The sequence below is a fragment of the Physella acuta genome, unplaced genomic scaffold, assembly GCF_028476545.2.
Source record: "Physella acuta isolate Inbredline_101_S28 unplaced genomic scaffold, ASM2847654v3 ptg000168l, whole genome shotgun sequence".
Classification (NCBI taxonomy): Eukaryota; Metazoa; Mollusca; class Gastropoda; family Physidae; genus Physella; species Physella acuta.
In genome coordinates this window covers 156,224-166,491 of record NW_026731687.1, presented here as the reverse complement: position 1 = coordinate 166,491, position 10,268 = coordinate 156,224, and positions in this window count along the sequence as shown.

Genomic DNA, 10,268 nt, shown 5'->3' with positions numbered 1-10,268 from the left:
TTTCAAGGCAAATGTTTTTTGTTGTTGCCTATGAACTTCATTTAAAACCAATTAATTTAAAGTGGAAAATAAAACAGTGTTAAAACCTTCATAGTAATTAGCTTTTAGATGCACAGAAAGTAAAATCAATACAGGAAATTAAAGTATTTAAGTCCCATCTTCGTTGTTATTTTTAACAATCATTTTCCGCATAAATTCATATCCGATGACACCGCAATATATTCAAATCTAAACTAAAACTAAAATTATTTAATAACCTAACTGACTCATTGTAACATTTCTCATTCATCTATTATATTCTCTTTTTTTTCTCATTATGTATGATAACTATGTAACATTGTTTCTTTATTCCACATTTTTAGTGCTATGTTACTGCTATGTGTTATTGAATTGTTTTATTTGTTTAAACGGCCAATGTGAAAAAAGGCCTTTGTGCCTACAATTGTAACCGTTTTTTTAAAATAAATTTGAATAAATATTTTTTTTTTGCATATTTTATCTGAATGTAATTAGATTTTGAATTAGTTATAACAAACATTTTAAAGTTTACTATAATCAATAATGGGATTGTAGCGATTGTTCAATCATTCAATCAACTATGTCACCCAGGTGACTTGTCGTTAACAGTTGCTTTCAAGTATGGCATGCTCGTTAGGAAGAGATAATTAATTACCGTTTCTAGTTCAGATCATAAGCTACTGATCAGATTTAAAACAAGTATTTTACGTCGATTAAGGTGTCGACTTAATTAAGAACGATCGGAATGTAAAGAAAAAATTTGTTGCTAATTAAAAAAAACGTAAGTATTGATTTACTATTTTAATTTTAAAAATTCTAATCACTGAAAAGTGGAAAATAAAAACAAACCTCAAATTTGTTTCTAGTAACATGCTTTTAAATACACCAAGACAGAATGTAACAAAGAATATTTTGTTGAGTAAAAGCGTTGGTCGCTCACCATTTTTTTCGATAAAATTGTTTACAGAACTAAAATTATTCCATTTATCTTTATTTATAGTGAATTTAAAAGCTTGTTATAATAATTTCTTTGCATTGGTTTTTATATTATCAAAACACTCTACACAGATTGTAAGTACCGAAGTTATTTTCTATTTTGATTTTATGATGTTTAAGTATTGAACTATTCCATCCGCCGTTTCAATAAAAATGTAGTACAATTATATTATCACTTCATCTGCTATCAAGTTGAAGAAAATTTGATGTCACAGGAAATTATAACAAGCAGAACTAGCATAATTTAAATAAATGATATAATCCTTAGTCTGAATTGGATTTAGAAATAAGGTTAAAATTTAAAAAATGGCAACAACAAATATTATATTGTAATACTGAAATTTTGGTCACAACATTAAATATTTTAAGCGATGATGTAGGTTTTATACAGTTTTCCAAGTTAGACTTAAAGTTTCAAACACTGAATTAAACTGCTAATAACACAATTTAACACACGCATGAGCACATAATGAATTTTAGTTGAAATAAACACACTAAAGCAACTCTAGAATAGAACGAGCGTGTATTCAGTACCATCAACTTCAGAAATAGATCTGGATGCACGGATTATGTCCCCTGGTCTTGCTGCGTTCTGTGGTATCCTTTCATTGTTTTATATCTAAAAATTAATATTTGTTTAGCATCAAGGTTTCCATGACAACACTCTAAATTATGATTTTTTTTGTTCTTTGAAATCTTTTTGTTTAAACTGGTGATAGTTTTGTCATGCGTTGATGTTTGGGAAGATGTCGCATCAGTTTGTTCTTTAGGGTGTGTATGTCAGTGTGTGTACAAAGGGGAGTAACTTGTACTTTGATGTTAATGGTTGTAGCGTCCCCTCCCACCGGCGCTAATGGCGGATTTGATCAATATTGGCTCAGACTGATACACGGATCATTAAAAGGATTACCCGATAATCAATTAACGAGTGATGTGCTTGTTTTCTCTGGCAGTAATTATAAGGCTAGTCTTAATTGATCGTAGCTAAAATGCATTGATCCGGTTATCATTGAGATACTATGTCAGTGATCTACTGTGTCAGTGATCTGCTATGTCAGTGATCTGCTGTGTCAGTGATCTGTTGTGTCAGTGATCTGCTATGTCAGTGATCTACTGTGTCAGTGATCTGCTATGTCAGTGATCTGCTGTGTCAGTGATCTGTTGTGTCAGTGATCTGCTATGTCAGTGATCTACTGTGTCAGTGATCTACTGTGTCAGTGATCTGCTATGTCAGTGATCTACTGTGTCAGTGATCTGCTATGTCAGTGATCTACTGTGTCAGTGATCTACTGTGTCAGTGATCTGCTATGTCAGTGATCTACTGTGTCAGTGATCTGCTATGTCAGTGATCTACTGTGTCAGTGATCTGCTATGTCAGTGATCTACTGTGTCAGTGATCTGCTATGTCAGTGATCTACTGTGTCAGTGATCTGCTATGTCAGTGATCTACTGTGTCAGTGATCTGCTATGTCAGTGATCTACTGTGTCAGTGATCTGCTATGTCAGTGATTTGTTATGTCAGTGATCTGCTATGTCAGTGATCTGCTATGTCAGTGATCTGCTATGTCAGTGATCTGCTATGTCAGTGATCTGCTATGTCAGTGATCTGCTATGTCAGTGAATTGCTCTATGTCAATGTCCTTATTCAGGATGAGCCATATACATGTATAATACCTCAGAAAACTTTGACCAACTCAAGCAACAATGATAAAAGTCACACAAGACGAGCCATGAATTTTTCACAATCTGCCATTTATTGTTTAGACCAGTGTTGTATAAACAAACAGGGTTATATGTGACAGGGCAGGAGGCTGTTTAATAGAAACTCAGCACTACAAACATATGGAGACAGTTTATTCTAACAGTTTACTGATGCAGGATTTCAGTACAAAACCTAACCTTATTTACTTACATTAGAATGTATTTATTGATGTAGACAACTTTATATTAATTTTAAAGGAAAAAAAAAACATGCAAATATAAGAGTTTACAAAATAATTTGAATATATTTCCTCTATACTTATTCGAGATTAAATAAAGGTTAATGTAAAAACGTTGCATGTGATTTGTTTATGTGAAAATTTTAATAGTTGTACAGGTAAATAACATGTAAAAACAAAATTCAACAGTTGGAATAAAATTCAATTCACCCAGATGTGTTGTGTGTAAGGTAGAAATTCCTGTCACATTTTGTCTGAATGAAAAAAAAAACTGCTTATTTTTATGTAATGTCTTTTTCTATTGTTAGTTATTAGACAAGATAGTCATTTGTTTCAGCATATATACAAGAATGTGACAAATTTCAGCACATATACCAGATTTGTGCTACATTTTAGCACATATATGAGAATGTGACAAATTATTCACTCGGGAACATTTTCCTGAAAAGCAAAAAAACCTCAACAAACATCAAATAAATAATAAAAGGTAGAAATAAGGGAGATAACAAATCAAATTCAGAAAAACCTGGACCATAAAAAAGTGGTAGACAAAGAGCGACAAAAGGGCGAGACCAGTGTGTTGAGGTAGACTGGTATGTGAGGGTCGGGACACTAGTTGTACAACTGGTTTGGTAGACAACAATAAATTGTGGAAATAGTAATAAACTTTCATACAACTAGCGTTTGGAGTTTACATTAGAAATACAGTAGTGCTGTTCAGCACATTGTCTATTTTAAAATATAAATACATAAATAGAGAGGATATAATGTCAACAACCAAATCGTGTTGTTGCGTTAATATAAGATTAGACCATAACCTAACATAAAGTTAGACCATACCCTAACATCAGTTAGACCATAACCTAACATAAAGTTAGACCATACCCTAACATCAGTTAGAACATAACCTAACATAAAGTTATACAATAACCTAACATCAGTTAGAACATAACCTCACATAAGGTTAGACCACCTCGAATGTCTCACAACAGTGTACACACCAAATGTGCTTTGATCAACATATAACAGGTAGATCTTGTTTTCCAAATAAATAAAATCATTTTTTATCATTTGACAATTGTACAATTAAAAATCTTGTCTACCGCACACACGCCTAGAGAAACAAGCCTTTGGCGTTAAAAATGTATAAGCTTATACAAGAAAGCAAAACATCCGTATTTTCACGGTGTGTAGGATGACTTTTCATTTAGTTGACTAAGTAAACTCGTCTTAAAAGTCGGGGAGGGGGGGGGCGTCAATATTGGGCGAGTATATCCAAAAGTAGGTTTTATTTTGGGGTGGGTTTTATTTCGGGGTGGGTTTTATTTTGGGGTGGGTTTTATTTAGGGGTGTGTTTTATTTAGGGGTGCGTTTTATTTAGGAGTGTGTTTTATTTAGGGGTGTGTTTTATTTAGGGGTGTGTTTTATTTAGGGGTGTGTTTTATTTAGGGGTGGGTTTTATTTTGGGGTGGGTTTTATTTTGGGGTGGGTTTTATTTTGGGGTGGGTTTTATTTTGGGGTGGGGTCGTTCTAAGCACCGGAAAATACAGTGTTTGTCACATGGAATTCAGAATTGCAAAAATTAAAATATAAAGAAAAATCGGAGTGATCTCTACGTGACAGTCAGTATATGACGTCACGTCACACGTGACAGGCTTGCATCACGTGATACAACACGATACACGTGACAAAACGCACGTGACACACCACATCCCACAAGCCACTGACAGAGGGACCGTGTGAAAAATACACAAATATTGCACATGCATGTAAACTGTAAATACAGATTCGTGTTTGAGACAACATACGTTTCTTAATACAACAAGAAAAACAGGATCGGGAATATTATGACACAATAATTACATTTTTTTTTCTACTGCAATCATGGTTATTTTACTCTTGAATATTTCACTTGATTTTTTCTGTAATTCACTTAATATTTTCTGTGATTTTTTTGTCATAAAAGGTAGGTACGTTTGAAAAGCAGAATTGCTCAGCCTGAAGTGAAAGCTTCATTAAAAAATAGAAGCTTCTCCAAAGTCTTTTAAGCAATCATTCAATCGAATCAGTTTAACCCTTTTAATTTAATCAATTTAAAAAGAAAATTTAAAAAAAATAATTTAATCAATTATATTTAATCAATTATAAAAATAGTTTAATCCTTTTAATTTTATCAATTTAAAATCAATTTTAAAAATACTTTAACCCTTTTATTTTATTACATAAATTTGCCCAATAAAGCAAGAAAAAAATCTGAGAAAATGTATCACTGTCTGAATAAACTAACGTCTAAAATAATCCTCAGCCAAATGAACCATGGGTTATATGAAACCCCTCCCACCTCCCCTCCCTTAAGCCACTGGTGTTTTGAAAGATCGGAAAGGTGCAACAAAAAAACTGGGATCAGATATAAAAATACATTTTATAATTCAGCATACAATTTGTGTAGCCTTCAGTAAAAATATCGTGTTAATAGCGTTGTCAAACAGTGTAAATAGCCCTCGTTGAACCGTGCGAATAGTCGAACCGTGTAAATAGCACTGTGGGTCAGGAGACAGTTATTCGTTGACGGAACCGCTGTTGGCGGGAAGACCTTGTTGCTGCCGCCATCTTGCCAATCTGTGTTCAAACCAGCGCTGGTGAGAAACAAAACATTTGAAGTTAGAGAGGTAGTAGCTCAGGACGTCATCATTACAGTATTTCTAAGTATATTAGCATATTACTATAAGGTAAAGTATTTCGTAATTTGTAGCCTATACATTATCATTGAAATACACCAAGAAAGTAGTCCAAACATTGTCATATTGTATAATTCTTCATGATTGATGTAAAAAAATGTGAAATTTGTAGGGTAGGATTAGTTTGTGATATGAATAGGGGTATATCCGTTTCACAATTAGATGGCTACAGGTTATAGTTTATCGACCATCACACAATGTCACAATCACATGGCTGTATATTGTAGAGTTTATCGACCTCTTTGTCCTTACACCTGAAGTATTGGCAACCAATTTTAAACATTCGCTGTTTGCTAGAACTTCAAACACAAGCGAGTAAATTCAGGCCACATCACAACCACATCACAGTCACGTCCCAACTTGTCACAATTCCGTCACAATCCCGTCACAACTTGTCATAAACAGGACAATACTTGTTACAAACACGTCGCAAACACGACCATACTTGTCACAAAAACGACCATACTTGTCACAATCACGTTACAATCACGAAGTCGTCTCAACTTGCCACAACAACGCCACTATCCGGAAACAACTTGTCTCAACCACGTCAAAACTTGTCATTCTCGTCACAAACACGTAACAACCGTGTCACAAACACGTCACAAACACGTAACAACCGTGTCACAAACACGTCATTACCACGTCACAACCACGTCACAACCAATCAACACCAGCCATTATATCGTGTTGATCTAGCAAATCGCTTCGTGTTTGTGTTTTCAAAATTCGATCGGACCACCACAGTTTGTAAAATCGATTAGCCTGAATTGGATTCTCCCAAAGAAATGTGTATCCGTTATAATAAAAATAAAACCACGACCAAAGTACGAACGTTTGTTGATTCAAAAGATATAAACGAGAATGATTTTTATACTTTCAAAATACACCTTAAAATGTTTACCTATTTATAGAACCGACATTTGATACGGGCAAGTAGATGAGCCTGGTAAAAGTTTGGCCTATAAGTGTATGTCTTCAGGGTGTGTGAGGATGTTTCAAGTGGTTCTGTTGGCATAGGCTGCCATGTCTTTAGTGTCAGTCAAAGCTAGATCTAGTTCTGTCAGTTGAACTATTTCTCCTTTAGATTTGTCAAGTCTAGATCTAGTTCTGTCAGTTAAACTGTTTCTCCTTTAGATTTGTCAAGTCTAGATCTAGTTCTGTCAGTTGGTCTTTTTCTCCTTTAGATTTGTCAAGTCTAGATCTAGTTCTGTCAATTGAACTGTTTCTCCTTTAGATTTGTCAAGTCTAGATCTAGTTATGTCAGTTGAACTGTTTCTCCTTTAGATTTGTCAAGTCTAGATCTAGTTCTGTCAGTTGAACTGTTTCTACTTTAGATTTGTCAAGTCTAGATCTAGTTCTGTCTGTTGGTCTGTTTCGCCTTTTATTTTGCCAAGTACCTTACATTTTGATAAGGCTCAGCGCACATTCACAAAATTTGACATTCACAAAATTTGACATTCACAAAACTTGACATTCACAAAACTTGACATTCACAAAACTTGACATTCACAAAACTTGACATTCACAAAACTTGACATTCACAAAACTTGACATTCACAAAACTTGACATTCACAAAACTTGACATTCACAAAACTTGACATTCACAAAACTCGACATTCACAAAACTTGACATTCACAAAACCTGACATTCACAAAACTTGACATTCACAAAACTTTACATTCACAAAACCTGACATTCACAAAACTTTACATTCTCAAAACCTGACATTCACAAAACCTGACATTCACAAAACTTTACATTCACAAAACCTGACATTCACAAAACTTTACATTCACAAAACCTGACATTCACAAAACTTGACATTCACAAAACTTCACATTCACAAAACTTCACATTCACCTAACTTCACATGCACACTTCTTTACATGAATACCGTACATTTACTGTTTCGCCCCGTTCAACTGATAACAAACCTAATGACGTGGGTTATTAAAAAAGTTCCATCCCACAGGTATGAAGATGTGGAGCAACTAAACTGATACATTTTCTAATTAAAACTGGTGGTATGGAAAATTCGGTAATCAACAGGAAATGAAATGTTAAAAACAGGTAAATATAAATTAAACAAACTGACTAATTGGTCGGACATTCTTGAGCTATTTATATCTACAGCTGATCAAGAGGTTAAAGTGGTGGGTAGGGTATGGGTTGGTGGGTAGGGCGGGGGTTGAGTGGAGTGTGGTGGATGGTGAATGGAGCAGGGGTTGGTTGGAGTGTGTTGGAAGGTGGGTAGGGCAGGGGTTGGTGGATGGGGTTGGGTGGAGTGTGGTGGATGGGGCAGGGTTGGGTAGTGGATGGGGCTGGGGTTGGTTGGAGTGTGGTGGAAGGTGGGTAGGGCGGGGTTGGGTGGAGTTTGGTGGGTAGGGCAGTGGTTGGTGGAGTGTGGGGGTTGGTGGATGGGGCTGGGGTTGGGTGGAGTGTGGTGGATGGGGCAGGGGTTGGGTGGAGTGTGGTGGGTAGGGCAGTGGTTGGTGGAGTGTGGGGGTTGGTGGATGGGGCAGGGAATGGGTGGAGTGTGGTGGATGGGGCAGGGTTGGGTAGTGGTTGGTGGATGGGGCAGGGGTTGGGTGGAGTGTGGTGGATGGGGCAGGGAATGGGTGGAGTGTGGTGAACGGGGCGGGGGTTGGGTGGAGGGTGGTGGGTAGGGCAGTGGTTGGTGGAGTGTGGGGGTTGGTGGATGGGGCAGGGGTTGGGTGGAGTGTGGTGGATGGGGCAGGGAATGGGTGGAGTGTGGTGGATGGGGCAGGGAATGGGTGGAGTGTGGTGGATGGGGCAGGGTTGGGTAGTGGTTGGTGGATGGGGCAGGGGTTGGGTGGAGTGTGGTGGATGGGGCAGGGAATGGGTGGAGTGTGGTGAACGGGGCGGGGGTTGGGTGGAGGGTGGTGGATGGGGCAGGTTGTTGGGTGGAGTGTGGTGGACGGGGCGGGGGTTGGGTGGAGGGTGGTGGTTGGGGGCGGGGGTTGGTGGAGTGTGGTGGATGGGTTGGGGAATGGGTGGAGTTTGGTGAACGGGGTGGGGGTTGGGTGGAGGGTGGTGGTTGGGGTGGGGGTTGAATGTATTGTGAAGATGGAACCGAATTCTTTTTCTTTCTGCCACATCCCTGCTATCACATGGCATGAAATTATTGCTTGACATTACCTGACACTAACTCATTCATTATGTTTTCTTTGCGTACAGTTACACCTCCCTCCCCCACCTCTCATACTTTATAAGAACGTTTGTTTCTTCTAGGTGCAGCACATATGGCGCTGGTTAATGATTTGACTACATCGTGGCGCATATAAATGTTATTTATGTATTAATTTTTGCTAACTGATTGAATAAATAAATGGACATTGCTGGCCTGGAAATTGACCATTCAAACAGAATATCTGGCTTATTTATATTGATATGAACATGTAAAATGCGATACGTGTATACATCTTTTTCATCAAAGACGAAAACATTTGGTACCACGATGGCACTAGTCTTTAGACTTGAACGATTTAACCATCTTGCATATATTGACGTTTAATGTTTGTTTTTTTCCAGTTGGTAGCTAAACGAATATGTAATCTAATCTAATACAGTTGTGCAGCTATCTACATTTTGAGAGTGTTTTCTGATATATCCATTTTTTCTTCGTTAAGCCTACGACAGTTTCCATACCGCAAACGTGCGAATAGCTTTGGTTAAGGGGTCATCCATTTATGACGTCCACAAATATTTTGGATTTTCGACCCCCCCCCCCCCCCCCGTCCACAAAAATCCACTTATTTTCCCTATATAAGTCCATACGCGTCCGAAAAAGTCAATTTTTTTTCGGACCCCCCCCCCCCCGGCGTGTGGACGTCATAAATGGATGACCCCTAACTGTAGTTTCTATAGCAGTCCAGTCAAACTACATTTTTTTAACGCAACATGTAGGTGTGTGTGTGTGTGGGGGGGGGGGGGTGTGCTAAAAATGTAGTATAGAATGTGGCCTTTGGAAATGTTATATAACACCAACTAAGGAATAGGATAAGTTAAAACGTCCAAGTATTGTTATGCAACATAAGCTTAATCATATACTAGATGAGCTATTAGTGTTTGTTCCATTCTTCCAGACTTTTTTCTCCGGATATTTTCGCGGGGGGGGGGGGGGGGGGACACTGGTAAAAGTATATGTTCTCTATATAAATTCCATTTCGTTCGGGGGCGGGGTGGGGCCCTGAGATGCCTGGAAGATACTCTGGACCCCCTCCCTATATTAGAGAAAGTATATGACCCCTTATATTAGAGAAAGTATATGACCCCAGAAGGTGGTTTCTAGCCCAGCTGTAGCATATTTGTGTGGAACCTACTAGAAGGTGGTTTCTAGCCCAGCTGTAACATATTTGTGTGGAACCTACTAGAAGGTGGTTTCTAGCCCAGCTGTAACAAATTTGTGTGCTCTGGATCATGGCACGTGAACCAGGTCATTGGGATATCCCGCACTGTCAAAAATAGGTTATTGGGTCACCTTTAACCACAGCAGCTTTAGCCAGAGATGTATAGCTGATATAAATTTAGCCAGGGATGTATAGCTGATA